The 22,327-nt window shown below is 37.4% G+C and overlaps 7 non-coding genes across 7 annotated transcripts; all 7 read right to left on the bottom strand.

Moving 5' to 3' along the window:
• Nucleotides 1–465: 465 nt before the first annotated feature.
• Nucleotides 466–584, bottom strand: LOC145659754 (5S ribosomal RNA). Its single transcript, XR_014125881.1, has one exon. It is a non-coding gene; the product is annotated as a 5S ribosomal RNA (ribosomal RNA).
• A 2,988-nt stretch (nt 585–3,572) lies between these two features.
• Nucleotides 3,573–3,691, bottom strand: LOC145659750 (5S ribosomal RNA). The gene has a single exon (XR_014125876.1). It is a non-coding gene; the product is annotated as a 5S ribosomal RNA (ribosomal RNA).
• Nucleotides 3,692–6,675: 2,984 nt separating this feature from the next.
• LOC145659749 (5S ribosomal RNA) lies at nt 6,676–6,794 on the bottom strand. Its single transcript, XR_014125874.1, has one exon. It is a non-coding gene; the product is annotated as a 5S ribosomal RNA (ribosomal RNA).
• Nucleotides 6,795–9,810: 3,016 nt separating this feature from the next.
• LOC145659748 (5S ribosomal RNA) lies at nt 9,811–9,929 on the bottom strand. Its single transcript, XR_014125873.1, has one exon. It is a non-coding gene; the product is annotated as a 5S ribosomal RNA (ribosomal RNA).
• Nucleotides 9,930–12,949: 3,020 nt separating this feature from the next.
• LOC145659747 (5S ribosomal RNA) lies at nt 12,950–13,068 on the bottom strand. The gene has a single exon (XR_014125871.1). It is a non-coding gene; the product is annotated as a 5S ribosomal RNA (ribosomal RNA).
• A 2,992-nt stretch (nt 13,069–16,060) lies between these two features.
• LOC145659746 (5S ribosomal RNA) lies at nt 16,061–16,179 on the bottom strand. The gene has a single exon (XR_014125869.1). It is a non-coding gene; the product is annotated as a 5S ribosomal RNA (ribosomal RNA).
• A 3,012-nt stretch (nt 16,180–19,191) lies between these two features.
• Nucleotides 19,192–19,310, bottom strand: LOC145659745 (5S ribosomal RNA). Its single transcript, XR_014125868.1, has one exon. It is a non-coding gene; the product is annotated as a 5S ribosomal RNA (ribosomal RNA).
• Between the last annotated feature and the right edge of the window lie 3,017 nt (nt 19,311–22,327).

Here is a 22,327-nt window from a genome sequence, read left to right as displayed (position 1 = left end):
AACTAAAATTAGTCTATCCCTTCCCAAAACAACACCCATTAAAATGTACATAGCACAAATAATGTCGAAAGGGATTCAAGAGTAAAACCATGTTCTAATCCCAAAATGATTGGACGGAGTTGAACTCGACGCAACCAACCTCCAGTTCCGTTAATAAAAGCTTTGAGTGGCGTGCGGTCCAACGCACCTAGATAATTGCTCCGAAAGTGTTCGCACACACAAACGGCATAATACATGAAGGTAAGAGAAAGATGTAAAAGTAAAGAAACATGGAGTTGTTTTGGTGAAATTGATAAGACAAACATACATACGTTTATGAGAACCCGGTGCAATTACTAAGTTCCAAAATGCTACAGTTCTAAACCTAAAAGCAAGAAAGAAAGCATAAAATAAAACCCTAAAGAAATGAAGCCACGTTGTACGTGAAAAGAGGCAAAAATGAAAAGAAACATAGCTAAGAAGAAAAGCTTACAGCACCTGGTATTCCCAGGCGGTCTCCCATCCAAGTACTAACCAGGCCCGACCCTGCTTAGCTTCCGAGATCGGACGAGATCGGGCGTGTTCAGAGTGGTATGGCCGTAAGCGATGAAAGCGGCGAAAAATGCGCCTTTATGCAATACATCGACAGCGTGGCTACAGACACAATCACCCGATTAAGCTCTTGTCGAAGCGATAAAACAATGCCTTACACAATGCCTTCATGTTTTTGCTTTCTTTTTTTCATTGCTTTAACATGCTCTTCCTCTCTGCAATATGCTGGATGATCCGTTGCTTAAAATGATATGAAGTTTAGTTTATGGGATCATTATACAGCGTATCGCTGTATTGGACACTTCTAGCTAGAGCAAGCTAAGCTGTGGTTAGTTCCTACAACTAACGTGAGCTAGCTACCTGTCCATCCATACGTTCAGTGAACAAATACGCGACAACTCAAGAGCTCCAGCTGTGCACAACCGCACTGTTTCACAATACCAAGCCAGCTTGTGTACCCCGACAATTCTGTCTACTCGCTGTGATGCTGCGTTTTGTTCTGGCACTGTTAACATCACGAGGCAAGCGGCAGTACTGGGTCTGTGAACCTTTACTGTAAAAACATGGAAAAATGAAATTGCGTGCGTGTGTGTGCATGTGAGAGAGAGAGACTGGCAGACTCTCCTCCCCTCAAGGTCCGTTAGTAAAAAAAAAATTTCATCTGGAAATCTAAGTTGCTATATTGTGCTGTGTAATGTTAAGCGCAGCACAACAATGTCCTGTAGGTCACATAAATAACGTAAGTAGCCTAATGTCATAATAACAAATATGAACAGGAATGATCAACCACTACAAACAGCATGTTAAAATACTAAAAATAACGAGTTGATTACAAATCGAGTAAACATTTAGAAAGTGAAACTTAACCAGAAAACCCATATTCTATCATTTAACCAATGAAAGATAGAAAATCACAACAACAAAAAACAACATAATAACATGTCGAAAAGATCTGCGCTAACATTAACAAGCATCGCTGTCACCATAGCAACCACAGCAGCTGGGGTTTTTACACAGGATACAAGATTTCATGACATTGCGATTAGCAAAGTAACATTTTCAAAAGAAACATAAAATAAACAATAATATCTCTGTACCTTTGATGACATATAAACATGTAAAAATTGCTTGTTAGTATGTGTGTGTGTGTGTGTGTGTGTGTACTACCCATGTAATAATAAATTCTGAGCACCAGTGAGAAGTCCCCAAAAAAAACACATGCACAATAAATCATGCTAAAGGACTCTTTAGCTGCAGTTTATTTCTGTACATATGATACACGCTGTTCTACAAGTTACACATGTAGAAGTCTCTGTACAAATCAACACATTAAAGTTGGAAATCTTTGGAAACTGGGAAAGGTTTTTCATGCTGTTTTCTGTGTGGTGGAGTGACACAGGCGCAGATGCACACAGTATGAGTGTAATGTCTTGTGATAGTTACCCTCCACCACAGTGTGTTCATGGACTGTGGGTTTGAAATGCACATATGCTGTGTGTATATATATTTATATATGTATGTAAATTAAAACACAGGATTAACACAGAAAAGTTTGTATATTTTAACAAAGTAGGTAAAACAAAAGTATATTAAGAAAAAATGAACTTACCTGTGATTTTTTTGTGGAGAGTCTTCCATGTTGTCTTTGAAGGGGAGCTTTATGGGGAATTGTCCTGCTTAAAGACAGGAAGTGACATCACCCAATTTCCTGTTTTTCCTTGTATTAGTTTCCAAAGGAAATTTCAAGAGTGGAGTTTTGATGTTGACTTATTTTGGAGAATTTATGATTGCTGATTTTCTTTTATTGAACTTGTAACTTGTAAATGCTAAATTCTATTTTCTAAAACATTTTTGTTTGTTTTTGTAGTGATTGCCAGATGAATCCTTGAAGCTTTCCATCCAATTGGTTCAAAAAAAGGTTCATATCTGGAGGCTTCATGTGCACACAAACCCCCCTGCTGGCTAAACCTTTATTGTCATTTCAACTATTTGTGATGGATCTCTTGGCTGTTTTGCACCAGTGACAGCATGGGAATAGTCACTGCCAACAATAGAAATAAAAACACCTTAATATGATTTTGTGTGGTTCATTCATTCATCTAATCTGTTTTTGATGTGTAGGTAATGGTTTTGGAGGTCTACTAGTGTCAAAAAACAGGTTGATTTCAGTCAATGTTTAAATAAACCAAATAGGACATGAGATGTTTATGTTGAGATGTTTTTAAGACTGTTGCAGTGTTTTTCAAAGATGGGAAAAATGGTTATGCTTATGAATACTGTGGTGACTTTATTCACTTTTATTAAGAAATAATATTTTTTTCCACTGTGCTTTTCCACAGGATACAAGATTTCATTACATTGCGATTAGCAAACTAACATTTTCAAAAGAAACATAAAATAAAAAATAATATCTCTGTACCTGTGATGATATATAAACATGTAAAAAATCAATTGCTTGTTAATGTGTGTGTGTGTATGTGTGTATGTGTGTGTATGTATGAGTGAGAGACAGACTTGGCTCCCCTGGTAGAAGGAACAGAATGAATATAGTTAGCAAACGAAAGAAAGGCTGCAGTAACTAAAATTAGTCTATCCCTTCCCAAAACAACACCCATTAAAATGTACATAGCACATATAATGTCGAAAGGGATTCAAGAGTAAAACCATGTTCTAATCCCAAAATGATTGGACGGAGTTGAACTCGACGCAACCAACCTCCAGTTCCGTTAATAAAAGCTTTGAGTGGCGTGCGGTCCAACGCACCTAGATAATTGCTCCGAAAGTGTTCGCACACACAAACGGCATAATACATGAAGGTAAGAGAAAGATGTAAAAGTAAAGAAACATGGAGTTGTTTTGGTGAAATTGATAAGACAAACATACATACGTTTATGAGAACCCGGTGCACTTACTAAGTTCCAAAATGCTACAGTTCTAAACCTAAAAGCAAGAAAGAAAGCATAAAATAAAACCCTAAAGAAATGAAGCCACGTTGTACGTGAAAAGAGGCAAAAATGAAAAGAAACATAGCTAAGAAGAAAAGCTTACAGCACCTGGTATTCCCAGGCGGTCTCCCATCCAAGTACTAACCAGGCCCGACCCTGCTTAGCTTCCGAGATCGGACGAGATCGGGCGTGTTCAGAGTGGTATGGCCGTAAGCGATGAAAGCGGCGAAAAATGCGCCTTTATGCAATACATCGACAGCGTGGCTACAGACACAATCACCCGATTAAGCTCTTGTCGAAGCGATAAAACAATGCCTTACACAATGCCTTCATGTTTTTGCTTTCTTTTTTTCATTGCTTTAACATGCTCTTCCTCTCTGCAATATGCTGGATGATCCGTTGCTTAAAATGATATGAAGTTTAGTTTATGGGATCATTATACAGCGTATCGCTGTATTGGACACTTCTAGCTAGAGCAAGCTAAGCTGTGGTTAGTTCCTACAACTAACGTGAGCTAGCTACCTGTCCATCCATACGTTCAGTGAACAAATACGCGACAACTCAAGAGATCCAGCTGTGCACAACCGCACTGTTTCACAATACCAAGCCAGCTTGTGTACCCCGACAATTCTGTCTACTCGCTGTGATGCTGCGTTTTGTTCTGGCACTGTTAACATCACGAGGCAAGCGGCAGTACTGGGTCTGTGAACCTTTACTGTAAAAACATGGAAAAATGAAATTGCGTGCGTGTGTGTGCATGTGAGAGAGAGAGACTGGCAGACTCTCCTCCCCTCAAGGTCCGTTAGTAAAAAAAAAATTTCATCTGGAAATCTAAGTTGCTATATTGTGCTGTGTAATGTTAAGCGCAGCACAACAATGTCCTGTAGGTCACATAAATAACGTAAGTAGCCTAATGTCATAATAACAAATATGAACAGGAATGATCAACCACTACAAACAGCATGTTAAAATACTAAAAATAACGAGTTGATTACAAATCGAGTAAACATTTAGAGAGTGAAACTTAACCAGAAAACCCATATTCTATCATTTAACCAATGAAAGATAGAAAATCACAACAACAAAAAACAACATAATAACATGTCGAAAAGATCTGCGCTAACATTAACAAGCATCGCTGTCACCATAGCAACCACAGCAGCTGGGGTTTTTACACAGGATACAAGATTTCATGACATTGCGATTAGCAAAGTAACATTTTCAAAAGAAACATAAAATAAACAATAATATCTCTGTACCTTTGATGACATATAAACATGTAAAAATTGCTTGTTAGTATGTGTGTGTGTGTGTGTGTGTGTGTGTGTACTACCCATGTAATAATAAATTCTGAGCACCAGTGAGAAGTCCCCAAAAAAAACACATGCACAATAAATCATGCTAAAGGACTCTTCAGCTGCAGTTTATTTCTGTACATATGATACACGCTGTTCTACAAGTTACACATGTAGAAGTCTCTGTACAAATCAACACATTAAAGTTGGAAATCTTTGGAAACTGGGAAAGGTTTTTCATGCTGTTTTCTGTGTGGTGGAGTGACACAGGCGCAGATGCACACAGTATGAGTGTAATGTCTTGTGATAGTTACCCTCCACCACAGTGTGTTCATGGACTGTGGGTTTGAAATGCACATATGCTGTGTGTATATATATTTATATATGTATGTAAATTAAAACACAGGATTAACACAGAAAAGTTTGTATATTTTAACAAAGTAGGTAAAACAAAAGTATATTAAGAAAAAATGAACTTACCTGTGATTTTTTTGTGGAGAGTCTTCCATGTTGTCTTTGAAGGGGAGCTTTATGGGGAATTGTCCTGCTTAAAGACAGGAAGTGACATCACCCAATTTCCTGTTTTTCCTTGTATTAGTTTCCAAAGGAAATTTCAAGAGTGGAGTTTTGATGTTGACTTATTTTGGAGAATTTATGATTGCTGATTTTCTTTTATTGAACTTGTAACTTGTAAATGCTAAATTCTATTTTCTAAAACATTTTTGTTTGTTTTTGTAGTGATTGCCAGATGAATCCTTGAAGCTTTCCATCCAATTGGTTCAAAAAAAGGTTCATATCTGGAGGCTTCATGTGCACACAAACCCCCCTGCTGGCTAAACCTTTATTGTCATTTCAACTATTTGTGATGGATCTCTTGGCTGTTTTGCACCAGTGACAGCATGGGAATAGTCACTGCCAACAATAGAAATAAAAACACCTTAATATGATTTTGTGTGGTTCATTCATTCATCTAATCTGTTTTTGATGTGTAGGTAATGGTTTTGGAGGTCTACTAGTGTCAAAAAACAGGTTGATTTCAGTCAATGTTTAAATAAACCAAATAGGACATGAGATGTTTATGTTGAGATGTTTTTAAGACTGTTGCAGTGTTTTTCAAAGATGGGAAAAATGGTTATGCTTATGAATACTGTGGTGACTTTATTCACTTTTATTAAGAAATAATATTTTTTTCCACTGTGCTTTTCCACAGGATACAAGATTTCATTACATTGCGATTAGCAAACTAACATTTTCAAAAGAAACATAAAATAAAAAATAATATCTCTGTACCTGTGATGATATATAAACATGTAAAAAATCAATTGCTTGTTAATGTGTGTGTGTGTATGTGTGTGTATGTATGAGTGAGAGACAGACTTGGCTCCCCTGGTAGAAGGAACAGAATGAATATAGTTAGCAAACGAAAGAAAGGCTGCAGTAACTAAAATTAGTCTATCCCTTCCCAAAACAACACCCATTAAAATGTACATAGCACAAATAATGTCGAAAGGGATTCAAGAGTAAAACCATGTTCTAATCCCAAAATGATTGGACGGAGTTGAACTCGACGCAACCAACCTCCAGTTCCGTTAATAAAAGCTTTGAGTGGCGTGCGGTCCAACGCACCTAGATAATTGCTCCGAAAGTGTTCGCACACACAAACGGCATAATACATGAAGGTAAGAGAAAGATGTAAAAGTAAAGAAACATGGAGTTGTTTTGGTGAAATTGATAAGACAAACATACATACGTTTATGAGAACCCGGTGCACTTACTAAGTTCCAAAATGCTACAGTTCTAAACCTAAAAGCAAGAAAGAAAGCATAAAATAAAACCCTAAAGAAATGAAGCCACGTTGTACGTGAAAAGAGGCAAAAATGAAAAGAAACATAGCTAAGAAGAAAAGCTTACAGCACCTGGTATTCCCAGGCGGTCTCCCATCCAAGTACTAACCAGGCCCGACCCTGCTTAGCTTCCGAGATCGGACGAGATCGGGCGTGTTCAGAGTGGTATGGCCGTAAGCGATGAAAGCGGCGAAAAATGCGCCTTTATGCAATACATCGACAGCGTGGCTACAGACACAATCACCCGATTAAGCTCTTGTCGAAGCGATAAAACAATGCCTTACACAATGCCTTCATGTTTTTGCTTTCTTTTTTTCATTGCTTTAACATGCTCTTCCTCTCTGCAATATGCTGGATGATCCGTTGCTTAAAATGATATGAAGTTTAGTTTATGGGATCATTATACAGCGTATCGCTGTATTGGACACTTCTAGCTAGAGCAAGCTAAGCTGTGGTTAGTTCCTACAACTAACGTGAGCTAGCTACCTGTCCATCCATACGTTCAGTGAACAAATACGCGACAACTCAAGAGCTCCAGCTGTGCACAACCGCACTGTTTCACAATACCAAGCCAGCTTGTGTACCCCGACAATTCTGTCTACTCGCTGTGATGCTGCGTTTTGTTCTGGCACTGTTAACATCACGAGGCAAGCGGCAGTACTGGGTCTGTGAACCTTTACTGTAAAAACATGGAAAAATGAAATTGCGTGCGTGTGTGTGCATGTGAGAGAGAGAGACTGGCAGACTCTCCTCCCCTCAAGGTCCGTTAGTAAAAAAAAAATTTCATCTGGAAATCTAAGTTGCTATATTGTGCTGTGTAATGTTAAGCGCAGCACAACAATGTCCTGTAGGTCACATAAATAACGTAAGTAGCCTAATGTCATAATAACAAATATGAACAGGAATGATCAACCACTACAAACAGCATGTTAAAATACTAAAAATAACGAGTTGATTACAAATCGAGTAAACATTTAGAAAGTGAAACTTAACCAGAAAACCCATATTCTATCATTTAACCAATGAAAGATAGAAAATCACAACAACAAAAAACAACATAATAACATGTCGAAAAGATCTGCGCTAACATTAACAAGCATCGCTGTCACCATAGCAACCACAGCAGCTGGGGTTTTTACACAGGATACAAGATTTCATGACATTGCGATTAGCAAAGTAACATTTTCAAAAGAAACATAAAATAAACAATAATATCTCTGTACCTTTGATGACATATAAACATGTAAAAATTGCTTGTTAGTATGTGTGTGCGTGTGTGTGTGTGTGTGTGTGTGTGTGTGTGTGTGTGTGTGTGTACTACCCATGTAATAATAAATTGTGAGCACCAGTGAGAAGTCCCCCAAAAAAACACATGCACAATAAATGATGCTAAAGGACTCTTCAGCTGCAGTTTATTTCTGTACATATGATACACGCTGTTCTACAAGTTACACATGTAGAAGTCTCTGTACAAATCAACACATTAAAGTTGGAAATCTTTGGAAACTGGGAAAGGTTTTTCATGCTGTTTTCTGTGTGGTGGAGTGACACAGGCGCAGATGCACACAGTATGAGTGTAATGTCTTGTGATAGTTACCCTCCACCACAGTGTGTTCATGGACTGTGGGTTTGAAATGCACATATGCTGTGTGTATATATATTTATATATGTATGTAAATTAAAACACAGGATTAACACAGAAAAGTTTGTATATTTTAACAAAGTAGGTAAAACAAAAGTATATTAAGAAAAAATGAACTTACCTGTGATTTTTTTGTGGAGAGTCTTCCATGTTGTCTTTGAAGGGGAGCTTTATGGGGAATTGTCCTGCTTAAAGACAGGAAGTGACATCACCCAATTTCCTGTTTTTCCTTGTATTAGTTTCCAAAGGAAATTTCAAGAGTGGAGTTTTGATGTTGACTTATTTTGGAGAATTTATGATTGCTGATTTTCTTTTATTGAACTTGTAACTTGTAAATGCTAAATTCTATTTTCTAAAACATTTTTGTTTGTTTTTGTAGTGATTGCCAGATGAATCCTTGAAGCTTTCCATCCAATTGGTTCAAAAAAAGGTTCATATCTGGAGGCTTCATGTGCACACAAACCCCCCAGCTGGCTAAACCTTTATTGTCATTTCAACTATTTGTGATGGATCTCTTGGCTGTTTTGCACCAGTGACAGCATGGGAATAGTCACTGCCAACAATAGAAATAAAAACACCTTAATATGATTTTGTGTGGTTCATTCATTCATCTAATCTGTTTTTGATGTGTAGGTAATGGTTTTGGAGGTCTACTAGTGTCAAAAAACAGGTTGATTTCAGTCAATGTTTAAATAAACCAAATAGGACATGAGATGTTTATGTTGAGATGTTTTTAAGACTGTTGCAGTGTTTTTCAAAGATGGGAAAAATGGTTATGCTTATGAATACTGTGGTGACTTTATTCACTTTTATTAAGAAATAATATTTTTTTCCACTGTGCTTTTCCACAGGATACAAGATTTCATTACATTGCGATTAGCAAACTAACATTTTCAAAAGAAACATAAAATAAAAAATAATATCTCTGTACCTGTGATGATATATAAACATGTAAAAAATCAATTGCTTGTTAATGTGTGTGTGTGTATGTGTGTATGTGTGTGTATGTATGAGTGAGAGACAGACTTGGCTCCCCTGGTAGAAGGAACAGAATGAATATAGTTAGCAAACGAAAGAAAGGCTGCAGTAACTAAAATTAGTCTATCCCTTCCCAAAACAACACCCATTAAAATGTACATAGCACATATAATGTCGAAAGGGATTCAAGAGTAAAACCATGTTCTAATCCCAAAATGATTGGACGGAGTTGAACTCGACGCAACCAACCTCCAGTTCCGTTAATAAAAGCTTTGAGTGGCTTGCGGTCCAACGCACCTAGATAATTGCTCCGAAAGTGTTCGCACACACAAACGGCATAATACATGAAGGTAAGAGAAAGATGTAAAAGTAAAGAAACATGGAGTTGTTTTGGTGAAATTGATAAGACAAACATACATACGTTTATGAGAACCCGGTGCACTTACTAAGTTCCAAAATGCTACAGTTCTAAACCTAAAAGCAAGAAAGAAAGCATAAAATAAAACCCTAAAGAAATGAAGCCACGTTGTACGTGAAAAGAGGCAAAAATGAAAAGAAACATAGCTAAGAAGAAAAGCTTACAGCACCTGGTATTCCCAGGCGGTCTCCCATCCAAGTACTAACCAGGCCCGACCCTGCTTAGCTTCCGAGATCGGACGAGATCGGGCGTGTTCAGAGTGGTATGGCCGTAAGCGATGAAAGCGGCGAAAAATGCGCCTTTATGCAATACATCGACAGCGTGGCTACAGACACAATCACCCGATTAAGCTCTTGTCGAAGCGATAAAACAATGCCTTACACAATGCCTTCATGTTTTTGCTTTCTTTTTTTCATTGCTTTAACATGCTCTTCCTCTCTGCAATATGCTGGATGATCCGTTGCTTAAAATGATATGAAGTTTAGTTTATGGGATCATTATACAGCGTATCGCTGTATTGGACACTTCTAGCTAGAGCAAGCTAAGCTGTGGTTAGTTCCTACAACTAACGTGAGCTAGCTACCTGTCCATCCATACGTTCAGTGAACAAATACGCGACAACTCAAGAGCTCCAGCTGTGCACAACCGCACTGTTTCACAATACCAAGCCAGCTTGTGTACCCCGACAATTCTGTCTACTCGCTGTGATGCTGCGTTTTGTTCTGGCACTGTTAACATCACGAGGCAAGCGGCAGTACTGGGTCTGTGAACCTTTACTGTAAAAACATGGAAAAATGAAATTGCGTGCGTGTGTGTGCATGTGAGAGAGAGAGACTGGCAGACTCTCCTCCCCTCAAGGTCCGTTAGTAAAAAAAAAATTTCATCTGGAAATCTAAGTTGCTATATTGTGCTGTGTAATGTTAAGCGCAGCACAACAATGTCCTGTAGGTCACATAAATAACGTAAGTAGCCTAATGTCATAATAACAAATATGAACAGGAATGATCAACCACTACAAACAGCATGTTAAAATACTAAAAATAACGAGTTGATTACAAATCGAGTAAACATTTAGAAAGTGAAACTTAACCAGAAAACCCATATTCTATCATTTAACCAATGAAAGATAGAAAATCACAACAACAAAAAACAACATAATAACATGTCGAAAAGATCTGCGCTAACATTAACAAGCATCGCTGTCACCATAGCAACCACAGCAGCTGGGGTTTTTACACAGGATACAAGATTTCATGACATTGCGATTAGCAAAGTAACATTTTCAAAAGAAACATAAAATAAACAATAATATCTCTGTACCTTTGATGACATATAAACATGTAAAAATTGCTTGTTAGTATGTGTGTGCGTGTGTGTGTGTGTGTGTGTGTGTGTGTGTGTGTGTGTGTGTGTGTGTACTACCCATGTAATAATAAATTGTGAGCACCAGTGAGAAGTCCCCCAAAAAAACACATGCACAATAAATGATGCTAAAGGACTCTTCAGCTGCAGTTTATTTCTGTACATATGATACACGCTGTTCTACAAGTTACACATGTAGAAGTCTCTGTACAAATCAACACATTAAAGTTGGAAATCTTTGGAAACTGGGAAAGGTTTTTCATGCTGTTTTCTGTGTGGTGGAGTGACACAGGCGCAGATGCACACAGTATGAGTGTAATGTCTTGTGATAGTTACCCTCCACCACAGTGTGTTCATGGACTGTGGGTTTGAAATGCACATATGCTGTGTGTATATATATTTATATATGTATGTAAATTAAAACACAGGATTAACACAGAAAAGTTTGTATATTTTAACAAAGTAGGTAAAACAAAAGTATATTAAGAAAAAATGAACTTACCTGTGATTTTTTTGTGGAGAGTCTTCCATGTTGTCTTTGAAGGGGAGCTTTATGGGGAATTGTCCTGCTTAAAGACAGGAAGTGACATCACCCAATTTCCTGTTTTTCCTTGTATTAGTTTCCAAAGGAAATTTCAAGAGTGGAGTTTTGATGTTGACTTATTTTGGAGAATTTATGATTGCTGATTTTCTTTTATTGAACTTGTAACTTGTAAATGCTAAATTCTATTTTCTAAAACATTTTTGTTTGTTTTTGTAGTGATTGCCAGATGAATCCTTGAAGCTTTCCATCCAATTGGTTCAAAAAAAGGTTCATATCTGGAGGCTTCATGTGCACACAAACCCCCCTGCTGGCTAAACCTTTATTGTCATTTCAACTATTTGTGATGGATCTCTTGGCTGTTTTGCACCAGTGACAGCATGGGAATAGTCACTGCCAACAATAGAAATAAAAACACCTTAATATGATTTTGTGTGGTTCATTCATTCATCTAATCTGTTTTTGATGTGTAGGTAATGGTTTTGGAGGTCTACTAGTGTCAAAAAACAGGTTGATTTCAGTCAATGTTTAAATAAACCAAATAGGACATGAGATGTTTATGTTGAGATGTTTTTAAGACTGTTGCAGTGTTTTTCAAAGATGGGAAAAATGGTTATGCTTATGAATACTGTGGTGACTTTATTCACTTTTATTAAGAAATAATATTTTTTTCCACTGTGCTTTTCCACAGGATACAAGATTTCATTACATTGCGATTAGCAAACTAACATTTTCAAAAGAAACATAAAATAAAAAATAATATCTCTGTACCTGTGATGATATATAAACATGTAAAAAATCAATTGCTTGTTAATGTGTGTGTGTGTATGTGTGTATGTGTGTGTATGTATGAGTGAGAGACAGACTTGGCTCCCCTGGTAGAAGGAACAGAATGAATATAGTTAGCAAACGAAAGAAAGGCTGCAGTAACTAAAATTAGTCTATCCCTTCCCAAAACAACACCCATTAAAATGTACATAGCACATATAATGTCGAAAGGGATTCAAGAGTAAAACCATGTTCTAATCCCAAAATGATTGGACGGAGTTGAACTCGACGCAACCAACCTCCAGTTCCGTTAATAAAAGCTTTGAGTGGCTTGCGGTCCAACGCACCTAGATAATTGCTCCGAAAGTGTTCGCACACACAAACGGCATAATACATGAAGGTAAGAGAAAGATGTAAAAGTAAAGAAACATGGAGTTGTTTTGGTGAAATTGATAAGACAAACATACATACGTTTATGAGAACCCGGTGCACTTACTAAGTTCCAAAATGCTACAGTTCTAAACCTAAAAGCAAGAAAGAAAGCATAAAATAAAACCCTAAAGAAATGAAGCCACGTTGTACGTGAAAAGAGGCAAAAATGAAAAGAAACATAGCTAAGAAGAAAAGCTTACAGCACCTGGTATTCCCAGGCGGTCTCCCATCCAAGTACTAACCAGGCCCGACCCTGCTTAGCTTCCGAGATCGGACGAGATCGGGCGTGTTCAGAGTGGTATGGCCGTAAGCGATGAAAGCGGCGAAAAATGCGCCTTTATGCAATACATCGACAGCGTGGCTACAGACACAATCACCCGATTAAGCTCTTGTCGAAGCGATAAAACAATGCCTTACACAATGCCTTCATGTTTTTGCTTTCTTTTTTTCATTGCTTTAACATGCTCTTCCTCTCTGCAATATGCTGGATGATCCGTTGCTTAAAATGATATGAAGTTTAGTTTATGGGATCATTATACAGCGTATCGCTGTATTGGACACTTCTAGCTAGAGCAAGCTAAGCTGTGGTTAGTTCCTACAACTAACGTGAGCTAGCTACCTGTCCATCCATACGTTCAGTGAACAAATACGCGACAACTCAAGAGCTCCAGCTGTGCACAACCGCACTGTTTCACAATACCAAGCCAGCTTGTGTACCCCGACAATTCTGTCTACTCGCTGTGATGCTGCGTTTTGTTCTGGCACTGTTAACATCACGAGGCAAGCGGCAGTACTGGGTCTGTGAACCTTTACTGTAAAAACATGGAAAAATGAAATTGCGTGCGTGTGTGTGCATGTGAGAGAGAGAGACTGGCAGACTCTCCTCCCCTCAAGGTCCGTTAGTAAAAAAAAAATTTCATCTGGAAATCTAAGTTGCTATATTGTGCTGTGTAATGTTAAGCGCAGCACAACAATGTCCTGTAGGTCACATAAATAACGTAAGTAGCCTAATGTCATAATAACAAATATGAACAGGAATGATCAACCACTACAAACAGCATGTTAAAATACTAAAAATAACGAGTTGATTACAAATCGAGTAAACATTTAGAAAGTGAAACTTAACCAGAAAACCCATATTCTATCATTTAACCAATGAAAGATAGAAAATCACAACAACAAAAAACAACATAATAACATGTCGAAAAGATCTGCGCTAACATTAACAAGCATCGCTGTCACCATAGCAACCACAGCAGCTGGGGTTTTTACACAGGATACAAGATTTCATGACATTGCGATTAGCAAAGTAACATTTTCAAAAGAAACATAAAATAAACAATAATATCTCTGTACCTTTGATGACATATAAACATGTAAAAATTGCTTGTTAGTATGTGTGTGTGTGTGTGTGTGTGTGTGTGTACTACCCATGTAATAATAAATTCTGAGCACCAGTGAGAAGTCCCCAAAAAAAACACATGCACAATAAATCATGCTAAAGGACTCTTCAGCTGCAGTTTATTTCTGTACATATGATACACGCTGTTCTACAAGTTACACATGTAGAAGTCTCTGTACAAATCAACACATTAAAGTTGGAAATCTTTGGAAACTGGGAAAGGTTTTTCATGCTGTTTTCTGTGTGGTGGAGTGACACAGGCGCAGATGCACACAGTATGAGTGTAATGTCTTGTGATAGTTACCCTCCACCACAGTGTGTTCATGGACTGTGGGTTTGAAATGCACATATGCTGTGTGTATATATATTTATATATGTATGTAAATTAAAACACAGGATTAACACAGAAAAGTTTGTATATTTTAACAAAGTAGGTAAAACAAAAGTATATTAAGAAAAAATGAACTTACCTGTGATTTTTTTGTGGAGAGTCTTCCATGTTGTCTTTGAAGGGGAGCTTTATGGGGAATTGTCCTGCTTAAAGACAGGAAGTGACATCACCCAATTTCCTGTTTTTCCTTGTATTAGTTTCCAAAGGAAATTTCAAGAGTGGAGTTTTGATGTTGACTTATTTTGGAGAATTTATGATTGCTGATTTTCTTTTATTGAACTTGTAACTTGTAAATGCTAAATTCTATTTTCTAAAACATTTTTGTTTGTTTTTGTAGTGATTGCCAGATGAATCCTTGAAGCTTTCCATCCAATTGGTTCAAAAAAAGGTTCATATCTGGAGGCTTCATGTGCACACAAACCCCCCTGCTGGCTAAACCTTTATTGTCATTTCAACTATTTGTGATGGATCTCTTGGCTGTTTTGCACCAGTGACAGCATGGGAATAGTCACTGCCAACAATAGAAATAAAAACACCTTAATATGATTTTGTGTGGTTCATTCATTCATCTAATCTGTTTTTGATGTGTAGGTAATGGTTTTGGAGGTCTACTAGTGTCAAAAAACAGGTTGATTTCAGTCAATGTTTAAATAAACCAAATAGGACATGAGATGTTTATGTTGAGATGTTTTTAAGACTGTTGCAGTGTTTTTCAAAGATGGGAAAAATGGTTATGCTTATGAATACTGTGGTGACTTTATTCACTTTTATTAAGAAATAATATTTTTTTCCACTGTGCTTTTCCACAGGATACAAGATTTCATTACATTGCGATTAGCAAACTAACATTTTCAAAAGAAACATAAAATAAAAAATAATATCTCTGTACCTGTGATGATATATAAACATGTAAAAAATCAATTGCTTGTTAATGTGTGTGTGTGTATGTGTGTATGTGTGTGTATGTATGAGTGAGAGACAGACTTGGCTCCCCTGGTAGAAGGAACAGAATGAATATAGTTAGCAAACGAAAGAAAGGCTGCAGTAACTAAAATTAGTCTATCCCTTCCCAAAACAACACCCATTAAAATGTACATAGCACATATAATGTCGAAAGGGATTCAAGAGTAAAACCATGTTCTAATCCCAAAATGATTGGACGGAGTTGAACTCGACGCAACCAACCTCCAGTTCCGTTAATAAAAGCTTTGAGTGGCTTGCGGTCCAACGCACCTAGATAATTGCTCCGAAAGTGTTCGCACACACAAACGGCATAATACATGAAGGTAAGAGAAAGATGTAAAAGTAAAGAAACATGGAGTTGTTTTGGTGAAATTGATAAGACAAACATACATACGTTTATGAGAACCCGGTGCACTTACTAAGTTCCAAAATGCTACAGTTCTAAACCTAAAAGCAAGAAAGAAAGCATAAAATAAAACCCTAAAGAAATGAAGCCACGTTGTACGTGAAAAGAGGCAAAAATGAAAAGAAACATAGCTAAGAAGAAAAGCTTACAGCACCTGGTATTCCCAGGCGGTCTCCCATCCAAGTACTAACCAGGCCCGACCCTGCTTAGCTTCCGAGATCGGACGAGATCGGGCGTGTTCAGAGTGGTATGGCCGTAAGCGATGAAAGCGGCGAAAAATGCGCCTTTATGCAATACATCGACAGCGTGGCTACAGACACAATCACCCGATTAAGCTCTTGTCGAAGCGATAAAACAATGCCTTACACAATGCCTTCATGTTTTTGCTTTCTTTTTTTCATTGCTTTAACATGCTCTTCCTCTCTGCAATATGCTGGATGATCCGTTGCTTAAAATGATATGAAGTTTAGTTTATGGGATCATTATACAGCGTATCGCTGTATTGGACACTTCTAGCTAGAGCAAGCTAAGCTGTGGTTAGTTCCTACAACTAACGTGAGCTAGCTACCTGTCCATCCATACGTTCAGTGAACAAATACGCGACAACTCAAGAGCTCCAGCTGTGCACAACCGCACTGTTTCACAATACCAAGCCAGCTTGTGTACCCCGACAATTCTGTCTACTCGCTGTGATGCTGCGTTTTGTTCTGGCACTGTTAACATCACGAGGCAAGCGGCAGTACTGGGTCTGTGAACCTTTACTGTAAAAACATGGAAAAATGAAATTGCGTGCGTGTGTGTGCATGTGAGAGAGAGAGACTGGCAGACTCTCCTCCCCTCAAGGTCCGTTAGTAAAAAAAAAATTTCATCTGGAAATCTAAGTTGCTATATTGTGCTGTGTAATGTTAAGCGCAGCACAACAATGTCCTGTAGGTCACATAAATAACGTAAGTAGCCTAATGTCATAATAACAAATATGAACAGGAATGATCAACCACTACAAACAGCATGTTAAAATACTAAAAATAACGAGTTGATTACAAATCGAGTAAACATTTAGAAAGTGAAACTTAACCAGAAAACCCATATTCTATCATTTAACCAATGAAAGATAGAAAATCACAACAACAAAAAACAACATAATAACATGTCGAAAAGATCTGCGCTAACATTAACAAGCATCGCTGTCACCATAGCAACCACAGCAGCTGGGGTTTTTACACAGGATACAAGATTTCATGACATTGCGATTAGCAAAGTAACATTTTCAAAAGAAACATAAAATAAACAATAATATCTCTGTACCTTTGATGACATATAAACATGTAAAAATTGCTTGTTAGTATGTGTGTGCGTGTGTGTGTGTGTGTGTGTGTGTGTGTGTGTGTGTGTGTGTGTGTGTACTACCCATGTAATAATAAATTGTGAGCACCAGTGAGAAGTCCCCCAAAAAAACACATGCACAATAAATGATGCTAAAGGACTCTTCAGCTGCAGTTTATTTCTGTACATATGATACACGCTGTTCTACAAGTTACACATGTAGAAGTCTCTGTACAAATCAACACATTAAAGTTGGAAATCTTTGGAAACTGGGAAAGGTTTTTCATGCTGTTTTCTGTGTGGTGGAGTGACACAGGCGCAGATGCACACAGTATGAGTGTAATGTCTTGTGATAGTTACCCTCCACCACAGTGTGTTCATGGACTGTGGGTTTGAAATGCACATATGCTGTGTGTATATATATTTATATATGTATGTAAATTAAAACACAGGATTAACACAGAAAAGTTTGTATATTTTAACAAAGTAGGTAAAACAAAAGTATATTAAGAAAAAATGAACTTACCTGTGATTTTTTTGTGGAGAGTCTTCCATGTTGTCTTTGAAGGGGAGCTTTATGGGGAATTGTCCTGCTTAAAGACAGGAAGTGACATCACCCAATTTCCTGTTTTTCCTTGTATTAGTTTCCAAAGGAAATTTCAAGAGTGGAGTTTTGATGTTGACTTATTTTGGAGAATTTATGATTGCTGATTTTCTTTTATTGAACTTGTAACTTGTAAATGCTAAATTCTATTTTCTAAAACATTTTTGTTTGTTTTTGTAGTGATTGCCAGATGAATCCTTGAAGCTTTCCATCCAATTGGTTCAAAAAAAGGTTCATATCTGGAGGCTTCATGTGCACACAAACCCCCCTGCTGGCTAAACCTTTATTGTCATTTCAACTATTTGTGATGGATCTCTTGGCTGTTTTGCACCAGTGACAGCATGGGAATAGTCACTGCCAACAATAGAAATAAAAACACCTTAATATGATTTTGTGTGGTTCATTCATTCATCTAATCTGTTTTTGATGTGTAGGTAATGGTTTTGGAGGTCTACTAGTGTCAAAAAACAGGTTGATTTCAGTCAATGTTTAAATAAACCAAATAGGACATGAGATGTTTATGTTGAGATGTTTTTAAGACTGTTGCAGTGTTTTTCAAAGATGGGAAAAATGGTTATGCTTATGAATACTGTGGTGACTTTATTCACTTTTATTAAGAAATAATATTTTTTTCCACTGTGCTTTTCCACAGGATACAAGATTTCATTACATTGCGATTAGCAAACTAACATTTTCAAAAGAAACATAAAATAAAAAATAATATCTCTGTACCTGTGATGATATATAAACATGTAAAAAATCAATTGCTTGTTAATGTGTGTGTGTGTATGTGTGTGTATGTATGAGTGAGAGACAGACTTGGCTCCCCTGGTAGAAGGAACAGAATGAATATAGTTAGCAAACGAAAGAAAGGCTGCAGTAACTAAAATTAGTCTATCCCTTCCCAAAACAACACCCATTAAAATGTACATAGCACAAATAATGTCGAAAGGGATTCAAGAGTAAAACCATGTTCTAATCCCAAAATGATTGGACGGAGTTGAACTCGACGCAACCAACCTCCAGTTCCGTTAATAAAAGCTTTGAGTGGCGTGCGGTCCAACGCACCTAGATAATTGCTCCGAAAGTGTTCGCACACACAAACGGCATAATACATGAAGGTAAGAGAAAGATGTAAAAGTAAAGAAACATGGAGTTGTTTTGGTGAAATTGATAAGACAAACATACATACGTTTATGAGAACCCGGTGCACTTACTAAGTTCCAAAATGCTACAGTTCTAAACCTAAAAGCAAGAAAGAAAGCATAAAATAAAACCCTAAAGAAATGAAGCCACGTTGTACGTGAAAAGAGGCAAAAATGAAAAGAAACATAGCTAAGAAGAAAAGCTTACAGCACCTGGTATTCCCAGGCGGTCTCCCATCCAAGTACTAACCAGGCCCGACCCTGCTTAGCTTCCGAGATCGGACGAGATCGGGCGTGTTCAGAGTGGTATGGCCGTAAGCGATGAAAGCGGCGAAAAATGCGCCTTTATGCAATACATCGACAGCGTGGCTACAGACACAATCACCCGATTAAGCTCTTGTCGAAGCGATAAAACAATGCCTTACACAATGCCTTCATGTTTTTGCTTTCTTTTTTTCATTGCTTTAACATGCTCTTCCTCTCTGCAATATGCTGGATGATCCGTTGCTTAAAATGATATGAAGTTTAGTTTATGGGATCATTATACAGCGTATCGCTGTATTGGACACTTCTAGCTAGAGCAAGCTAAGCTGTGGTTAGTTCCTACAACTAACGTGAGCTAGCTACCTGTCCATCCATACGTTCAGTGAACAAATACGCGACAACTCAAGAGATCCAGCTGTGCACAACCGCACTGTTTCACAATACCAAGCCAGCTTGTGTACCCCGACAATTCCGTCTACTCGCTGTGATGCTGCGTTTTGTTCTGGCACTGTTAACATCACGAGGCAAGCGGCAGTACTGGGTCTGTGAACCTTTACTGTAAAAACATGGAAAAATGAAATTGCGTGCGTGTGTGTGCATGTGAGAGAGAGAGACTGGCAGACTCTCCTCCCCTCAAGGTCCGTTAGTAAAAAAAAAATTTCATCTGGAAATCTAAGTTGCTATATTGTGCTGTGTAATGTTAAGCGCAGCACAACAATGTCCTGTAGGTCACATAAATAACGTAAGTAGCCTAATGTCATAATAACAAATATGAACAGGAATGATCAACCACTACAAACAGCATGTTAAAATACTAAAAATAACGAGTTGATTACAAATCGAGTAAACATTTAGAAAGTGAAACTTAACCAGAAAACCCATATTCTATCATTTAACCAATGAAAGATAGAAAATCACAACAACAAAAAACAACATAATAACATGTCGAAAAGATCTGCGCTAACATTAACAAGCATCGCTGTCACCATAGCAACCACAGCAGCTGGGGTTTTTACACAGGATACAAGATTTCATGACATTGCGATTAGCAAACTAACATTTTCAAAAGAAACATTAAATAAACAATAATATCTCTGTACCTTTGATGACATATAAACATGTAAAAATTGCTTGTTAGTATGTGTGTGCGCGTGTGTGTGTGTGTGTACTACCCATGTAATAATAAATTGTGAGCACCAGTGAGAAGTCCCCAAAAAAAACACATGCACAATAAATGATGCTAAAGGACTCTTCAGCTGCAGTTTATTTCTGTACATATGATACACGCTGTTCTACAAGTTACACATGTAGAAGTCTCTGTACAAATCAACACATTAAAGTTGGAAATCTTTGGAAACTGGGAAAGGTTTTTCATGCTGTTTTCTGTGTGGTGGAGTGATACAGGCGCATATGCACACAGTATGAGTGTAATGTCTTGTGATAGTTACCCTCCACCACAGTGTGTTCATGGACTGTGGGTTTGAAATGCACATATGCTGTGTGTATATATATTTATATATGTATGTAAATTAAAACACAGGATTAACACAGAAAAGTTGGTATATTTTAACAAAGTAGGTAAAACAAAAGTATATTAAGAAAAAATGAACTTACCTGTGACTTTTTTGTGGAGAGTCTTCCATGTTGTCTTTGAAGGGGAGCTTTATGGGGAATTGTCCTGCTTAAAGACAGGAAGTGACATCACCCAATTTCCTGTTTTTCCTTGTATTAGTTTCCAAAGGAAATTTCAAGAGTGGAGTTTTGATGTTGACTTATTTTGGAGAATTTATGATTGCTGATTTTCTTTTATTGAACTTGTAACTTGTAAATGCTAAATTCTATTTTTTAAAACATTTTTGTTTGTTTTTGTAGTGATTGCCAGATGAATCCTTGAAGCTTTCCATCCAATTGGTTCAAAAAAAGGTTCATATCTGGAGGCTTCATGTGCACACAAACCCCCCTGCTGGCTAAACCTTTATTGTCATTTCAACTATTTGTGATGGATCTCTTGGCTGTTTTGCACCAGTGACAGCATGGGAATAGTCACTGCCAACAATAGAAATAAAAACACCTTAATATGATTTTGTGTGGTTCATTCATTCATCTAATCTGTTTTTGATGTGTAGGTAATGGTTTTGGAGGTCTACTAGTGTCAAAAAACAGGTTGATTTCAGTCAATGTTTAAATAAACCAAATAGGACATGAGATGTTTATGTTGAGATGTTTTTAAGACTGTTGCAGTGTTTTTCAAAGATGGGAAAAATGGTTATGCTTATGAATACTGTGGTGACTTTATTCACTTTTATTAAGAAATAATATTTTTTCCACTGTGCTTTTCCACAGGATACAAGATTTCATTACATTGCGATTAGCAAACTAACATTTTCAAAAGAAACATAAAATAAAAAATAATATCTCTGTACCTGTGATGATATATAAACATGTAAAAAATCAATTGCTTGTTAATGTGTGTGTGTGTGTGTGTGTGTGTGTGTGTGTGTGTGTGTGTGTGTGTGTGTGTGTGTATGTATGAGTGAGAGACAGACTTGGCTCCCCTGGTAGAAGGAACAGAATGAATATAGTTAGCAAACGAAAGAAAGGCTGCAGTAACTAAAATTAGTCTATCCCTTCCCAAAACAACACCCATTAAAATGTACATAGCACATATAATGTCGAAAGGGATTCAAGAGTAAAACCATGTTCTAATCCCAAAATGATTGGACGGAGTTGAACTCGACGCAACCAACCTCCAGTTCCGTTAATAAAAGCTTTGAGTGGCGTGCGGTCCAACGCACCTAGATAATTGCTCCGAAAGTGTTCGCACACACAAACGGCATAATACATGAAGGTAAGAGAAAGATGTAAAAGTAAAGAAACATGGAGTTGTTTTGGTGAAATTGATAAGACAAACATACATACGTTTATGAGAACCCGGTGCACTTACTAAGCTCCAAAATGCTACAGTTCTAAACCTAAAAGCAAGAAAGAAAGCATAAAATAAAACCCTAAAGAAATGAAGCCACGTTGTACGTGAAAAGAGGCAAAAATGAAAAGAAACATAGCTAAGAAGAAA

The sequence above is a fragment of the Electrophorus electricus genome, chromosome 1 (assembly GCF_041902795.1).
Source record: "Electrophorus electricus isolate QZ-2024a chromosome 1, ASM4190279v1, whole genome shotgun sequence".
Lineage (NCBI taxonomy): Eukaryota > Metazoa > Chordata > Actinopteri > Gymnotiformes > Gymnotidae > Electrophorus > Electrophorus electricus.
This window is presented reverse-complemented; position numbering and strand designations above follow the sequence as displayed.